Genomic DNA, 9,857 nt, shown 5'->3' with positions numbered 1-9,857 from the left:
AAGTTGAGAATCAACTCAACAAAAGAATTAAAAACGTCAGATCTGACCGTGGTGGTGAGTACTATGGTAAATATGACGGTTCAGGTGAACAACGTCTAAAATCATTTGCTAAATACCTAGAGGAATGCGGTATTGTTCCACAGTACACTATGCCGGTTCACCCACTATGAACGGTGTAGTTGAAAGACGAAATAGAACGCTTAAAGACATGGTAAGTAGTATGATATGTCATTCTACCTTACCAGAGTCACTCTGGGGAGAATTACCTAAGACTGCAACATATATTATTAACAGAGTTCCAACTAAAACAACTATCAAAACCCCTTATGAACTTTGGATTGAAAAAAAATCCAGTTTAAAGCATCTACATATTTGGGAATGTCCAGTTGAGGCAAGGCCTTATAGGCTTAATGAAAGGAAACTGAATTCAAGAACGATTAGTTGTTATTTTATTGGATACTCTGAAAGATCCAGAGGTTACAAGTTTTATGATCGCACAGTTAATTCAATTTTTGAGACAGGAAATGCTCGGTTCTTTGAGGATGTCGAGTTTGGGAGAGAAAATACAGTAAGGAACATTGTTTTTAAACATGAATATATTAATATTCTCACAGGTGTCACTGTTCTTGGTCAGGACCCTATTCCTGAACTTGATCATGACATGACAAATCAAGACAGTGCCGAAGAGCAAACTGTTATAGAAGAACAAACTCTTCCTCTTCAAGAACCAGTGTCATTAAGAAGATCCATTAGAAAAAGGAGAAGTTTAGTGCCAGATGATTACATTATTTTTCTCCAAGAACGTGAGGATGACTCTGGATTGATGGAAGATGATCCAATCAACTTCCGTCAAGCCAAAGAAAGTTCAAATTCTCAAAAGTGAATCGATGTCATGAATGAAGAGATTAAATCCATGAAGGACAATGATGTCTAGAATCTTATCCCATTGCCAGAAGGTGCGAAATCCATTGGTTGTAAATGGATATTTAAAATTAAGAGAGATTCGAAAGACAATATAGAAAGATACAAAACTCATCTTGTCGCTAAGGAATTTACACAAAAAGAAGGTATCGATTATAAAGAAACCTTCTCTCCAGTCTCTTCAAATGACTCTTTTAGAATTATTATGGCATTAGTGGCACATTTCGATCTTAATTTACATCAGATGGATGTGAAGACAGCATTTCTCAATGGTAGTATTAATGAGACAATTTATATGGTGCAACCAGAAAATTTTGTATCAGAAGATCCAAAAAACATGGTTTGCAAACTTAAAAAATCCATCTATGCCCTCAAACGAGTGTCTCGACAATGATATTTCAAATTTCATCAAGTGATCATTTCATTTAATTTTAATATGAATTTAGTAGATGATTGTATATACCATAAATTCTGTAGGAACAAGTATATTTTTCTGGTATTGTACGTTGATGATAATTTGCTTGCCAGCAACGATATTGGTCTATTGCATGAAACTAAAAAATTTCTAACTAAGAATTTTGATATGAAAGATCTTGGTGATGCATCTTTTGTGTTAAACATACAGATATACCGTGATCGCTCTTGGGGCATTTTCGAACTATCACAAAAGAACTATATCAAAAAGATCCTTAAAAGATATGACATGCAAAATTATAAACCAGGTGATACTCATGTGGTTAAAGGAGACAAATTTAGTTTTGAGCATTGTTCTAAGAATAATTTTGAGGAAAGAGAGATACAAAAGATTCCTTATGCGTCAGCAATGGGGAGTCTAATGTATACTCAAGTATGTCCGCATCCAGATATTGCGTACATTACTGGGATGTTGGGTAGATATTTGAGTAATTCTGGATTAGGTCATTGGAAAAGCAACCAAACGGGTCTTACGGTATCTACAGAAAACAAAAGACTACATGCTCACGTATCGGAAGTCAGATGAGTTAGAGATCATTGGGTATACTGATTCCGATTATGCTGAATGTCAAGATACTATGAAGTTAACGTCAGACTATGTGTACTTGTTGGCTGGAGGTGCCATATCCTGGAAGAGTACTAAACAATCCCTTATAGTATCTTCCACTATGACTGCAGAGTTTATAGCTTATTATGAGGCATTCAATCAAGAAATTTGGCTGCAAAATTTCGTCACAGGATTACGTGTGGTGGATAGTATTGAAAAACTATTCAAATTATTTTGTGACAATAAATCAGCAGTCCTATATTCCAACAATAACAGGAGTTCGACGAAATCTAAACATATAGATATCAAGTTTCTGGCTGTTAATGAAAGAGTACAAAGTGGACAGTTATTAATAGAGCATATCGGGACAAACTCCATGGTTGCGGATCTGCTTACTAGGGGATTGCCACCCAAAATGTTTCATGAGCATACTACTCATATGGGTGTCATATTAAATGATGTACAGTTTTAGTGGGAGTTTGTTATTTTAAATGCTCTTATGACATTTTTTTATTATTAAGGATTTAAGGATATTTATGCATAAATAAAGTTTAGATTTATCTACATTCTGACTTTGGTATGGTTTGATCTCATGAAAGTTTAAGATAGACCAGTTGGAAATAGGCATGTTTTGATCACATTACATGAAATTTTCATGCTACACATTCACATCATGATTCATGTCATTCAATTGTATCGATATATGTAACCATTGATGGGTCGATTTATGAAAGTGTAACAAATGTCGCTTTGATCCTATGTTGGTATGATTGATAGACCAAATTGGTTGCAGATACATTATGATAATGACAGTAAAATTGAGCTCATACGATTAATTGCGAAACATAATAATAAGGTTACACATATGGTCCAAGTGGGAGATTGTTGGATCCTTAATCCAACATTGGACTTATATATAAATAATTATGTATTGCAAGCTATCAATTAAGGTTAAATCCAATTAAAGTGATTAAATATAGTTTGGCCTTAATGTATCTAATAGGATGTGTGCCTTTAATGTGTAGAGACTTATGGACTCCTATTTCTATGATGGGCTGAAATAGAGTTCCAAAAGATAACAAGAATGTTACCTATAAATAGGGTTATGGTTCCCAAGTCACAGGTATCATTCTAGTTGTCGTATTTCCTAATACCACAAAATAACTCTTCTCTGATATCCCATCGTCAGGAAAGATACCAAAGAAAAACTAAAGGGTTCTCTCAAAGGATCGGTAAATACGTGTTGACCTAGAAGGCCATTCCAATATCTTTAGAGATTCATATATCAGTTTATCGATATAGATTCAGGTACGCTTCCGCTATTTTTACTATTAATTCATTTTTTAATAATTGTCATATAGATTTTGGGTTTAATAGGTGATGGTTTTCACTAAAGGTTAAATTTAGGAAAATAAAAGGTTTTAATCCTCACCTAAGAGGATAAAAAATTATAAAGACAGTATTTTTCATGAAAAATGTAAAGCCTTCTATATTTGTGATTTTATTTTAGGCTTTTATTGACATCAACCAAAATAAATGGGTGTGAACATGTATTTTTTTCCTTGCAATGATAAGGCCTCAAAAACAAATGAGGTGTCCCAATACATTTATAAAATACTTTAATACTATGAAATCGCAAGTCATGATTACATATATAGGTTAGATAATACAGTCAAAACATAAACTTACTCAATGGCAAAGTTAAAACCGAAACATGTATTGTAAATTTACCTTTTAAAAAAACAAGCACTTAATTTAAGAACAGAAAATAAAATGATGGAAGGCCAATTTTTATTGCTATAAATACAATCAGGTGCAATAATTTTTTTCCAGACATAATGAAGAAAAAGAAACTAGTTCCAACCTTTTTTAAAAAATAATTACTCATGTCACTGTACTGGCATTTTGGAGACATTGAAGTGAATTTACGACAAATTGTTAATTTTCAACTCTTATTAAGACTAGAGGAACATTTTGATGTTATCTAATGGATTCCTGACATTTTGAAATTAAGAAGGGAGGTCTTTGACTTTTGCAAAAACTAGAGGGAATATTAGTGTAATTTATCAAAATAAATAAAATGTCTCCAAGGCTCCATGCTTGTTCAAATTAATTTGAGTTGCTTCTAATGCCAACCTAAAAACATGTACCTCTCGTTAGGATCCTCTCCATTAGACTTCTCTCCTTTAGTCTCTCCATTTACTTATATTTAATTTTGTATAATGTTATAAAATTACGCGATTGTTGTTAGGAATTGGCTTGATTTCTTTTAAAGATATTCTTGTTTGCATCGAAATAACTAGTTTTCTATTTAGTTTTAGTTATTTAAAGTAGTAACCAAGGAATTTCCTATTTGTATGAATAGAGGTATAGAAGTTATTTCTTATTATGTATAAGATTAGGAATCAGCAGTTATTTTCTGTTATTACTTAGATGTTGGCCAAGTAATGTAACTTATAAATAGGTGAGATTTGACATACTACAAAGTGACACAGAATGGCTGTAAGGACCCGGATTTTATTTTCTTACTTTTATATTATTTTAATGGCTCAATAAAATATTTATTCACTTATTTTCTCCGAAGAATTTATTTCAACTATTTTAAACTTATTTACATGGAATAAGGTCTCACTTATATTTTAAAAACGTCCTGTTAGCAAAATTAATTTTTCTACGGCTCGTTTAACGAGAAATAGGGAATACATATTTTTCGAGATAAATTCGATCCGAAAGTACATTAGTCTTAGAGAACTAAGAATGAGTAATAGTAGATTAAGAAAAGTTATTAGAGATGAATGAGTTCAAATTTTCGCTTTATCGCGCGCGCGTTGTAAGTTCGCGCATTTCGCGTAAGTACGCGTGTTTCGCGTCGGAGCGGTTAAGTGGAGATTTAAGAAACTTATATTAGACTACTAAGAGTGAATAATTATAGTGTTAAAAGAAGTGCATTGGAAGTTTAGTACACAAGTGAAACAAACCCACGAGAAATCGGACACAAAACCCTCGCGCAACACTAGTGAGATTTGACTTTTGTGCACCATCTTAAAGTAGCTTTTTGCCATTCTTTCTCTCCCAAGTTTCATCACTAAAAACCCTCATCTCTCTCATCTCTTACCTCTCATTTTCGGCCAGCCACCAAGAAGGAACAAAGGGAAGGAAAAACTTCATCTTCTAGCTTCCATTTCACTCACAAAATCTTCATAAATCATTACACAACTTCCACTTCACTTGGAGGGCCGGTTTTTCTTGGGTCTTGGAGGTGCAAAATTTCTAGTTTTATCTCAATAAACTAGGCGGCAATCATCTAATCATCTAATCTTGGTTTTAGTGGGTTGATCTTTGCTAGGAAGCTTGTAGCTTCATGGTTATTGTTGTGGTTTGAGTTTAAATGTTGGATTGGGCTCTATGAAATCCCACAATGGATATATTAGACTGATATGATGATTATAGTTGTTATTTATGTTGATTAAGTGTTAAACAAGTGGATGTAAGTTGGAAAAGTGGTAGAAAAATCGAAGGAAAGTTGAAGCTAAGAAGGGCCGAATTCTGCCCTGTTCTTGTCAAGCCCTTGGTTCGATTTTTTTTGTGATCAAATGACCTTGAATTTGATGTAGATAAGTTGTATAGGATGTGTGGAAAGTTTTCACCAAAAATCACTTGATTTGGTTGGGTAAATGTTTGGATTTCAAAATTTCTTCATAGCTGGAAAACGTATACAGAGGTACTCTGACAGTGAATTTTGAACGATCATAACTCCTTGCTCTGACATCCAAATTGAGTGCCGTTTGTGGCATTTGAAACTAGACACATTCTATTTTCTAGCGGTATAAAATACATCCCCTGATTCGACTTGAGTGAATAGTACTAGCTCTTCAAAATTACCTATTCTATTTTATTGCTGTGCTGGAGAGTCAGTGATGTGCTGGAATTTGTTGCTTGAATTTGAGCTAGCTATGGACTGAATTTCAAAATGATTTTTTCTGATGAATCGTAGCCTTATGAATTTAGTTTCCAACGCCATCAACCATGCTTAATTCCAAATTGAATTGACTGAGTTATGGCCAAATTATAGAACTGCACCAGTGATAGAAAACCCTAGTTTTGGCTAGCCGAATAGCTTAGCTAGAATTGGGACTTGTTATTTTGAAACTTTTGGTGTTAATCACCTACCAAATGTATGTTGGGTGTTTTTTAGACCTTTTCTTTATAAATGAACCATATTTGAGATGATTTCATTGGAAAAAGGTTCGAAAAAAGGAAAACGGAAGCTTAATGCCTTGGAAATTCTTAGAACTTTAGTGGTCTTGTTAACTGACTTTCCGTACTAATTTTTACATGAAATTTGACAGAGGAGTAGCCCTTATGTGGTAGTGTAATTATACCAAATTTGGTACCATTCCAAGTCTATTTCGATACCCAACTGAAGTCCCAAAGTTATGTTTCAAATCTGAAAAATTGCCCAATGGTCTTCATTTTGAACCAACTTTGAGCTGCTATATCTTGGCGCTCAAATATCTGACTCTTGCTCCATTTGCTGTGTTTTAAACTTTGATTTTAACTCTAATTGAGTTTCAAATTTTAGAGGCTAGTTCACATTCTGTGAATTTTGCCGAATTTCCAAAGTTTGCCAAAAATCAACCCCGAATCTGTTTTGGAGGTGCAAGTCAGCAATTTTAAGCTGAAATTTGAGTGTCTTCCATTTAGAATCTTGGAAAAGTATTTTCTAGGAACTTTTAGTAGTTTGAAACAAAATTCCAACAGAATAAAATTTTCCATTTTTGGACCTACTGAGTGCAAGATATGATTTTTCTAAGTTTGACACACAAAGTTGAAATTTTGCCGATTTCTTAGAAAATGAAATTTTGGAAACTTGACTTCTTATCTTGATATTAATCTATCATTTTGAACCTGATTTCGTGGAGAGTATGAGTTTCTTTAGTAACTTTAAAACCCACACTTTTGAATCTTAACTTCCAATAAAATGAAACTCTTATAAAGACATTGACTTGAATTCTAAAGTAAGTGTGCATTCTTTCTTGTTTGATAAAGAATTTGTGAAATTGTGAGGGTGATTATTTGGTCACTTTTCTCCAAACGATCAAGAAGGTCTCGAAGAGAATCCCGAAGTGGATCATTGACGACTTTCTTTACTCACTTATTTTGATTGGTGAGTGTTCCATATAGGAGTACGTGATTTGAATAGTTTTATGACATGTTTACTCCATGGTCATTATATGTTTAACCGGTAAGTGATGTAGACACCAAATTTTTTATTTTTAACTTTATTTCTTTAATTAATTTAATAGATTTATTGGCTTCAATTCTAGAGCTTTTATTTTATTTTATTTTTGTTTTAGTTTATTTTATTTTAGTTTATTTTTTTTTCTTCATACTGTTATATACTCAAAAAAAAAAAGGAAAAGCCATGCAACGCAGCAGATGTATGAAAGATACCATTTTCCATGGATGATTTAGCTTTCCTCTCTTCCAAACATTCGGCCACCTCATCCCCTTGGATTTTTATCAAAAGCCTTCCGGACACAATAGCCATCGGATGGCCAGGGAGAGGCGTTGAACTGAGATGGTTTAGAAACCATTGAGATGAGGGTTTAAGTTGGTCGTGGGGTATAAAAAGAAACTGGGGGTTAGGTGTAAGGGAGAGCACCGGAATGATGGCTAAAAATCTGGAAAAAGAGAGGTTTTGGGACGGCTGGAGGAAAAACACAAAAGGCTGAGATTGGAGAGAGGACTGGGGTGACGGCTAGGGCTGAAGAAAACTGCAGAGAGAAAAGAAAAGATCAAGGAGAGGACTGAAAGTGAAGGAGTGAGGGCAGAGGGGGAACAGCGGCTGAAAGCTAGAGGTTGAGAGGGGAGCAGCCAGGGTAGAAAAAAACAAACAGAGCAAGAGAGGAAGAGGGAACTGCGAAGCTGAAGGAGGAAACTAGAAGGAGGCTAAACAAGAGGAGTAGGAAGGTTCGACGGAAACGAAAAAACAGAGGAGGAAAGGAATCACAGCCACCATCACGTCGTTACGATCTGCCGCAAAACTTCACCGAGAAGGCACCTTTACAGTATCATCTCAACTTCCTAGAGCGTTTAAGGTGATGTAGTCCACTTTACTCTTGCCATTTAAGTTTTGATCTTGACCAAACTTGTCCGAATCTGGCTTGCCGTAATTCTTTTCTTTCGCTGTACTTTTCTTGCTCATCTTATTGCAATGATAGTTCAGTTTTATGGCATGAATCTGATATTAAACGTACCAAGATTGAATCTTGATGCTTGGATCCTATAATCTTGTTGTTTTGGTATGAAGACTTGATGTTTTGCTGTGATTTGGTTGCCTGGACTCAGATGGTGTTTGACTGAGATTCATAAAAACAAAACTGCTGCAACAAGATGTTAGGTTTGGTTTATTGCTGTGATATCACCTTGTTTGCATACTCAATCTTGTGTCAATGATGGTTGTAGAAGAATTAATGAAGCGTGAGCATTGCTTAAAACTGTTGCAATCTTGCTGGGTTGCTAAGGAAAATCACAGCTAGTTTGATTGCTAAAAGACTTCAGTTGTCGAAATTCTTCTACTGCATAGAACTTCCTTTTAACTTGGCATGAAAAGCTGCATTTCGTTCTACATGTTTTGCTGTTTTTCCTTTGTCCCGTAATAGCCCAAAAGCTGGGTTTCCTCACCTTGTTTGCATGAGCACCCTGGCTTTGTTTAGCCTCGACCATCTTTTTGGGTCACTAACAAGCTGCGAACTTGCAGCAGAAATGGTAAGAAGCTAAGTGTTTCAGCTGGCCGAAATTTTTGGTTTGCTTAAAATGCTTGATTCAGTTTGCTACTTGACTGGGATGGCATGCCTACCTTTGCTGCAAGTCTTTACCTTTTTGTGTGTTTGAATGAGTGGAGATGTGTTGAGTCATTTGCGTGAATGTCATCTCAGTCGAGTGAGTGAAAATTGCAGAACATTCTTTCGGTTGCAAAAGTTCATTCTTTGCATGAAACTTGCTTGAAATTCTTCTAAGATTGGCCTTGTTAAGAAGTATTTGGACCTGCTTTCATTAGAGTTAGTGTAAGGATTGGATAGCCGGAGGTTATGGATGAAGTTTGCGGCTGGAATTTGTAGCTTTTTGGTGCAGAAAATCTTCATCAGAAACGTTTGTTGCAGAATGTTTCCGTAACCTTTTGCATGGGTTTTGCATGGAAAAATCTTTCTAAAATTGCACTTTGGCCTCTCAAGTCTCCCCTTGATTCACTAAAGCCCAATTACATTCCAATTTCTTGCAATTAAGTCTTACGTTGATTGCAATTTGAACCGTTATTTGGCCTTTTATTATCTTGGGACCTTTGAAGTTCTTAAATGTTTTGATTTGATTCAAATGATTGATTAATGTTTGCAATTGGGTCCTTAGAAGTTCTTCTATCTTAGAAGTTTGGTCAACAATTTACCTTTTTTGGAAATTAAGCATCTTTTGACTACATTTAAGTAGCAATTAGGGAAGAATTTAGTGGTTTGAAGTTTCTAAGGTGTTCTGAGTTTCCTTTTTGCCTTTTATTCTACTTATCTTTAAAGTGGTGCATTAATCCCTTGCTTTGATGGTTTTATCCCAAGTTATCTCTTTCCTTGGTGACTCTAGCCCAAGTTAAGTCTTGTTCACTTTACTAACATCACAAACGGGGAGGTATAACTTCTTTTATCCTTTTTGGTCTCTCCTCTATGTGATTCAACGTGCTAAATGAGAATTGCATGTCTACTTTGCTTTCCTTGCCTTTCCTTGATTCTTTTCATTTATTTCATTTACTTTTGCTTTTATTAAGTTATTCTTTTATGGGGTATGTGTACACCTCTTGGCTTGTAATAGATAGGGTTTGGAGAGCATTTGATGAACACCTATTGAAGACGTGTGCCTAGCTAGC

Source organism: Coffea arabica, chromosome 3c (assembly GCF_036785885.1).
Source record: "Coffea arabica cultivar ET-39 chromosome 3c, Coffea Arabica ET-39 HiFi, whole genome shotgun sequence".
Taxonomy (NCBI): Eukaryota; Viridiplantae; Streptophyta; class Magnoliopsida; order Gentianales; family Rubiaceae; genus Coffea; species Coffea arabica.
Note: the sequence above shows the minus strand (reverse complement) of the source record.